The following is a 7,730-nucleotide window of genomic DNA, read 5'->3' on the forward strand; positions in this document are numbered from 1 at the left end:
TCCCGGGTTCACACCATTCTCCTGCCTCAGCCTCCCCAGTAGCTGGGACTACAGGCGACCGCCACCATGCATGGCTAATTTTTTGTATTTTTAGTAGAGACAGGGTTTCACCATGTTAGCCAGGATGGTCTCTATCTCCTGACCTTGTGATCCATCCTCCTCGGCCCCCCAAAGTGCTGGGATTACAGGTGTGAGCCACTGTGCCCAGCCATGCGACACATATTTCTTTGAAGCCTTCAACTATTCAATAGTATATAGTTTTATGAAATGAAAAAATTAGTAAGTGAATGCATAAAAATGAAAGTTATTTTCCTCCACATGACGATGGGTCAAAGTACCCCACTTAAGAGAACATTTCTCTAGGAATTTTGATTTCAGTCATGGAAATAAGAGATAGTATGAAAATGACTAGATTCAGTCTAGCTGAAGAGGTACATGAGCAGGACAAATATCAAAGGTTTATCCTAGAATAACAGAAAAAGAAAATAAAAGAAAGGAGGGAGTAGATAGATCATGCAATTTAACTGCTTGTATTCATCCAGCAAGATAATAATTAAATGTGTGCCTGTTCTTAGAAGCAGGGCCTTTCCTCACTTTCATATTCAGTCATATTAACCAGAGCCTGAAATCTCTAAAAGTTTTTTTATTAAATGTGTAAATAATTCTAAAAATGGTATCTTAATTACTATTTTATTAAATGCTGTATAAATGTATTCAAGTTAACAACAAATGAACTTGGAATCACAACACTGATTCACTTATTTCCTTATCATGTCAACATTCATTGGTCACCAAATCTGTACCAGGCATCTTATTAGTGAGGGGCTTATTTAAGAAAAAACAGTGTCAACCATTGCAAATATCTTAGTCAAGTAGAGAAGCTAGATAAATATAAATAACTAGTAATTCAGACTGGCATATAAGACTGATGTGTACCTAGAAAATCACTCTGAGAGGGGTATGTACCTAGAAAAGGCCACAGATACACCAAAGATGTGACCACTCACTGGATCAGAAGAAGGGAGGGAACACTCCAGGGCAAAGGTGGTGTTGAAGCAGAAAGTTGAAGGAAGAGCACGACTTTTTCCAGTAGAGAGAAGGGGAGAGAACAGCATCTGAGTGAAGCCAAATAACTGAAAGTGGCAACGATAGATTTACAATATTTTAAGAAATATGAAATATGTAGAAAATGTAGAACAAATGAGGATGTGTCCCCAGATGGCCTTGTAAAAGGCAAAAGGGTATAAACTAGATTGTGATGGTTCTTGACGTTATTTAAATTGCTGAGATTATATCAAACAAAGCAGTGCAAAGCCCCAGGGCACCTGAGCAGATAAATCACAGTATCATACATGTTTACCTAATGGCATCATACATGTTTACCTAACAACAAAAGTGACTACCCATAGAAGGGAGATAAACCATAGAAGGAAGAAACTAAGGCAGGGAAGCAATTTATTGCAACAATCCATGGAGATTAAGATTTGGCTATGGGAAATGAGCAGCAGGAGGTCATCTGACAGAAGGAAGGGGGTCATTTGACGTTAGAATGTGTGGACCAGCTGGGGTGAGAAAACGGGAAACATTGCACCTGGTCTCAGAGTTTGCAGCTGCAGGGAGTTGCTACTCTTCAGTGCACAGGTCCCTTCCCAGGGAAGCCAACTCTGAGACAGACTTGTGCGTGCAAGAAGCTTACCGTGGGTGCACTTGGGATCCACAGCAGCAGAGGAGGGAGTGACGAAAGTAGGAATGGATCTTCCAAAAATGTGATGGTGGCCTTCCAAAAATGTGCTACAGGGAGCACTGGAGTTAAGATGGCCCTGCAGAATTTGTCCTGTGATAAGACAAGGGCTCCAGACCTTATGGTCCTGTCTCAGCCATCCACTGGATGGCAGCTGCTCTGACTATGGGTGTGGATGTGTATGTATGTGTGTACACACACTTAGAAATATAAAAGTAGTTACTGCATCCATGTAAAAAGAGCTGAGAGCTTTTTTCCCTATAGATAACAGAAAATACCTCTCAGATATTAAAAATTAAATGGTGAAATAAAATATCAGTAGAAAGAATGGGTGATAAAATTGATAACATCTCCTAGAAAGCATATCATTATAAGCAATAGAAAAAATAATATAATAAAATTAAAACATTAGTTCAGGGTATTCAAAGGATGAGAGAGAAGAAGATAACAGAAATATGAAAGGGAATAAATAAGAGAAAAATAAAAATAAAATTTTACAAAAATGAAGAGCAAAAATTTTCAGATTGACAGCTCCCCCTTATTTTTCAGCACAGCTGAAGGAAAGGATCACATAGCCAAGGAAGGGACTTCACCACGAAATTTCAGAACCCCAGGGGAAAATGTAACAGATCTTAAATTCTCCCTGATAGTAAAGGAAAACAGAAGAGAGAGGATTTTGGATGAGAATAGCTTCAGGCTTCCACAACACCACCACTAAAAGTTAGGTATTGCTTTCAAAAAGCATGAGAAATAATGATTTTCAATCTACATTTTTATCCCATTCAAAAAATTAATGAAATATGAAAATTAAGAATGTTTTTTCAGATTCATAGCCTTTCAAGAATTGTATGTTTCATGCTGAAAGAAGATACACTCCACCAAAATGAGAAAATATACCTAAGAGACACATGAGATAAATTAGATAATATAACACAAAATACAGATATTGCCTAGAAAAGAAGATAGAACCCCAAGTTGCTAGTGTTCTATTCCATTTAATGTTGCCATAAAGGAATGACAGACTGGGCAATTTATCAAGAAAAGAGATTTATTTGACTTGGGGTTCTGCAGGCTGGAAGACTGGATATCTGCCTCTGATGAGGCGGGCCTCAGGCTGCTTCCACTCACAGCGGAAAGCGAAGGGGAGCTGGTGTATGCAGACACTACTCAGCTAAAGAGGAGCGTGGGAGCAGAGGGGAGGAGCAGGCTCTTTTGAACAATCAACTTTATGGGAAGCAACAGAGTGAGAACCCACTCACTACAGCGAAGACAGCCAGCGCTATGAGGAAGCTGCCCCATGACAGAAACACCTCCCATGACACTCCTCAAACACTGGGAATCAAATTTCAACATGAGTTTTAGGAGAACAAAGATGCAAACCGTAGTCGACAGTGGAGACAAGTCCATAGACCACAGCAGTTCAGCAGACCTATGGGAAGCTGTCTTAAGGCTAACATGAGGTCAGTGGCACATTTGATGCATTTGGGCATAGTAAGAGAAGATTTATAGTTCTGGCACTGAATTTGTAGTTAAATTAAATAATAGCTAACAACAACAACAACAAAAACACCTAGACAAAAATCTAACTAAATAAACAAGATGATCACTGGCTTCCAGTAACAAAAAATATATTGTATAAGAAAGAAAATAATATTTTAATACACTTAATGTCCAACCTGTGAATAATGTTTAAATAGTAAAGTAGCATACAAATTATTGATTTTTTTAAAATGTGGCATATTAGGTTAATGAAAGGGGAAATGGGGGTGAGGATACAAAACTCTTAAGTTCTATAATAGGAAGTTAGAAAATAAGAGTAGAACTATGATTCTGCTGAGAAAAAAGATCAGAGACTTTTTTTCATTGTAAACCTATAATTAACTATGTGTGTATATGCAAAACAATTGTTGTAAGCTCAGAAGAGTTCTGCTAAAGTATAAATTTGAGAATGTTCAAGACATAGGGAATAGCTGAGACTTTGGATATGGGTGAAATAACTAGAATAATTACAAAGAGTAGGGAGATAGGAGGATATGACTAAGAACAGAAACTAGGTGTAAGGGGCTACATGGTGCAACACCCACCACCCCCAATTGCATCCATGTCCTGGTCCCCAAAACCTGTGAATGTTACCTTATAGGCAAATGATATGATTTGACTTAGGGTCTTGAAAGGAGGACTTCATTCATCCTACATTACCAAGGTAGGCCCTAAATGTCATTTCACGTGTCCTATAAGAGACAGGCAGAGGAAGTGTTGAGACAGATGCACAGAGACAGAGCCAAGCAAGATGCCACCATGAGCCAAGGAATGCTGACCCCTGCAGAAGTTTGAAGAGGAAGGAAACAGATTCTTCCTCAGAACCACCAGAGGGAGCGCAGCCCCCTTAGCACTTTAACTTTGGACTTCTCATCTCCAGAACCCTGAGATATAAATTTATCTTGTTTTCAGCCACGAAGTTTGAGGAAATGTGTTACAGTGGCCACCCACAGGAAACTTCATAATATACCAAGGAGCCCTTGAAGAGCTTCATTTTTTTTTTTAAGTTCAGGCCAAGAGATGGAAAACGAGGCCCAGGAAAAGAGCTTGAATTGAGACCTTCAGGGAGTTGTTGATGACCTTAATGGACACTGACGCTTTAGACTGACAGATGAAAGTGAGTTGAGCTTGGATGTGAGGTGAAAATAGGAGACAGTGATCCCAAATTACTGTTAATTTTTAAAATCAGATGTAAAGAGGATAGAAGTAGGATAAAAAATGGAGTGGGGGAGATTTTCCACCCTGTATGCTGAAGTCAGAATGAAAAAATTGAAAAACTGTTCAATAACCCCACAATGGGAGAAATGCAGAGTGGGACGTGAGAGTGTGGGTGTGAGAAAACTTGGATTTGAACGCTGGCTCTTCCATCTGCCTGCTTAAGGACTGTTTTTGCCACTTGACTCCAGCTCTGGAATCCTCTGTGCCCTCATCTGTGTATTGAGGATAATAACAGCTACCCACAGGGTTATTAAATTTTCTAAATCAAATGATGTATCCAATGTGCTTGGCATGTTTCCCACTACATGGTGAGTCCTTGTCATTGTAAGACTTAATTTTCTTGCATTGTTGTAATCATTTTCCTTGTTACTAGTTTTATGTCTGAATAAGAATGCAGAGATACCCTATAAAAATACACATTAACTGCAAAAGACTCTGACCAAGGCACTGTACATTATAAATGACGTATTTCCCCAAGTTGGTAAAACCATCTAATAACCCAATGAAGGTAACTGACAGATTTAAGTGAGAAGTTCATTATAATGTAGCCCTGGCAGTCCACTAACCGTCTTCAGTAGAAATCTCAAAATAAAATGGAACATGTGCTTTCTCCTTGAGGAAACAAAGAATAAAATGCATTTTTATTTTGTTGGGGAACTGGATACCTCTATTTCTTAATGAGCATATGTGCCAAAAAGGACCAATGACTTTTTGTAGAGTCAAAACTTTGCTACACCCCAGATTTCTGTGACGGATATATGATTTCTCTCTCTGTAACTTTCCTAAGTTATATACATTTTTTTAGACAAGGTCTCACTCTGCTGCCCATGCTGGAGTGCTGTGGTGCAATCACGGCTCACTCACTGCAACTTCCAACTGTAGGTTCAAGCTATTCTCCCACCTTAGCCTCCTGAGTATCTGGGACTACAGGCATGCACCACCACACCAGGCTAATTTTTGTATTTTTTATAGAGACAGAGTCTCCCTATGATTCACAGGCTAGTCTAGAACCCTGGACTCAAGTGATCTGCCTGCCTTGGCCTCCCAAAGTGCTGGGATTACAGGTGTGAGCCACTGTGCCAAGCACAAGTTTTATATATTTTTTTGTCTCAGGCAAGAGAAGCCAAAAAGGAGGACTGAAATATCTAAGTACCTGAAAGAGATTAATAAGAATAAATCCGTTTCCCTTATCGGTAATTCAACATGTAAGATACATTCAGAGGTAGATTTCAACATTAAACACATAAACACATATTAATGTTCTTTTCTGAACTCCTTTGACTTTTTAGCCTGGAAAAAAGAAAAGTTAGAGAAGGCATGACGAGGTGTTCAGATACCTAATGGGCTGTCACATGGGAGGTGGATTGCACGTGTATGCACAGGTCAAGGCAGCAGAACCACAAAGGATCGGAAGAAAGTTCTCCGAATGAAGAGAGAAATAACTTTATATGCTTTTATGGATTTCCGGGTAGACACAGGACGTGACAGGCCTCCCAATACTGGAGCACATTTTGTCTTGTAATAGCCAGATTCTTTAAGCTGCCTTAGACACTAACTCAATTAAGCAAAAATGTTAATTTGATCACTCATAGAATTATAGGGTAATCTGTGTACTCATAGAAAATCTAAGGGTACATAGACTTCAAATATAGCTGGATCCAGGAGCTCAAATATGCCCAGACTGGAGAAGAGTGACACATTTCTAGACCACACAGACAGACAAAGAAAGCTGTGGCTCCCTAAGGGCTGCTGTGAAAACCATGAGGATATCCCATAAACTACTGAAGAGCAGCTGTGTCAGACCTACAACTTAACTGACCACAGTCATCCTCTGGGATGACTGTGACAGACAGAAATATCAGAGTTCCAACCTCAGGCATTCAAATTCAGTGGCCTTGGAATCACACCAGAGAAGCTGCACTTTTACCAACTATCCTTTCTTGTCTTATAGGACTGTTTGAGTAATAAGTAATTTATATGAGCCTACTCTTAATTGTTGTAGAAATGTTAATAATCATTCATCAAATATATAGTAAATTTGCCAGAGTTAACTGTAAGTAAATTTGCCAAAATCATGGAAATAATTAGTGTGAAAGCTAGAAGGCTTCAAGTCAGAGTTCTTGCCACACACTGTGTTATACTGTGTTCTCACACAGCATGTATATATGTGTATATGCAAGTTGTGTGTATGTGTGTGTGTACATGTGTGTGTGTGTGTGTGTATACATGCATGTGTCTGTATATAAAATAAAACAATGGTAGGCTAAGCCATAACATATCACTAATTCCATTTAATGTAAATGGTCTAAATGCACCAGTAAAAATAAAGAGATTGACAAACAGGATTTTAAAATGATCCTAACGCATGACGTTTATAGTAAACTCACTTTAAATATAATGATATAGGCAGGTAAAAGTTAAACAGATTTAAAAAATCATGCAAACATTAGTCAAAAAATGCAGATGTGGCTACATTAATATCAGATGCAGTAGATTTCAAAGCAAGGAAAATTGCCAGAGACAAAAAGTACATTATATAATGATAAAAGGATCAATCTACTGAAAAGGCAGTGGTCCCAAATGTCTATGCATCAAACAACAAGGCTGCAAAAGATATGAACCAAAAAGTGATAGAGCTAAAAGGAGAAAAAAAAAATCCACAACAATAGTTGCAATCTTTAACACTCCTCTGTAAGCAATTGATGGAACAACTAGACTGAAAATCAACAAAGATATAGAAGAATTTAACATCATCCAACCACCAGATTCCATAGGGAGAAAACTAATATTTACTCAGGATTTAACTAAAATATTTCTTTTAGACTTAGTCACCAGTTGAAATGGCTAAGCCAGAAGGACATGGGGCTAAAGACCACGTTATAAGCACAGAATATTTTTCTTCTTAGGCCAGTCCCATTGTCCTGACTTGGGTTATGTGCTTAGTCACAGATCTTTGCTGCAAACAGTAAAAGCCTACTCTGAATGATTTAGTCAGAGGAATTTAGTAGAAGGCACTGGGTGAGCAAGAGAATTAGGCTCTGGGTAAGTCTGGTTCTTACTCTGTTGAATATTTATACAATGGCCATCATGTCAAAATTCCAATGCAGAAACTAGACTGCTGAGGAAACAGAGGAAGCCCACCAGCAAGCTGCAAGTGTACTCTTTACAGCTCCACAGTTGCATCTAGAATGCGATTTTGCTAAAACTGCCCCAAAGAGAACTGTCCGTGGTC

This window comes from Papio anubis, chromosome 14, assembly GCF_008728515.1.
Source record: "Papio anubis isolate 15944 chromosome 14, Panubis1.0, whole genome shotgun sequence".
NCBI lineage: Eukaryota > Metazoa > Chordata > Mammalia > Primates > Cercopithecidae > Papio > Papio anubis.